This window comes from Palaemon carinicauda, chromosome 37 (genome assembly GCF_036898095.1).
Source record: "Palaemon carinicauda isolate YSFRI2023 chromosome 37, ASM3689809v2, whole genome shotgun sequence".
Classification (NCBI taxonomy): domain Eukaryota; kingdom Metazoa; phylum Arthropoda; class Malacostraca; order Decapoda; family Palaemonidae; genus Palaemon; species Palaemon carinicauda.
The window spans coordinates 22784438-22785128 of NC_090761.1; positions in this window are offsets into that span (position 1 = coordinate 22784438).

Consider the following 691-nt stretch of genomic DNA (forward strand, 5'->3'; position numbering starts at 1 on the left):
CTGACTGGTGATCGCCAGACTTGGGTTCGAGTCCCGCTCAAACTAGTTTGTTCCTTTGGTCGTTGCAACCTCCCCATCCTTGTGATCTAAGGATGGGGTGGTTTGGGGGAGCGTATAGGTCTATCTGCTGAGTCATCAGTAACCATTCCCTGGCCCTCCTTGGTCCTAGCTTGGGTGGAGAGGGGGATTGGGCGCTGATCATATGTATATACGGTCCTGCTTGATAGGTCAATGTCAATGTCCCTTGCTTCTACCATTCATGAGCTGCCTTTCAACCATGAGTGCTGTGTTTAGTAGAAAGCCGTTTTCCTTACTATTAAGGTTTAAAGGCCACTCATGAATGGCATAGGTAAGGGACGGTGACAATGCCCTAGCAAGCAGGAAAACGCCCTAGAGACTAACCATATACATATGATCAGCGCCTAAGCCATCTCTCCGTCCAAGCTAGGACCAGGGAGGACCAGGGAATGGCTGGTGATGCCCCTCTCTACCCAAGCTAAGACCAGGGAGGACCAGGGAATGGCTGGTGATGCCCCCTCTCTACCCAAGCTAGGACCAGGGAGGACCTTTTTCCATCCAAGCTTAGAACGTAACCGTACCGCACGTGTTTCATACAATGTAATTCTATTCCTTTTTTTATCTCAAGATCTCTCCCACACTGATAATAGACCAACCGGTTTAAGCTTGCCAT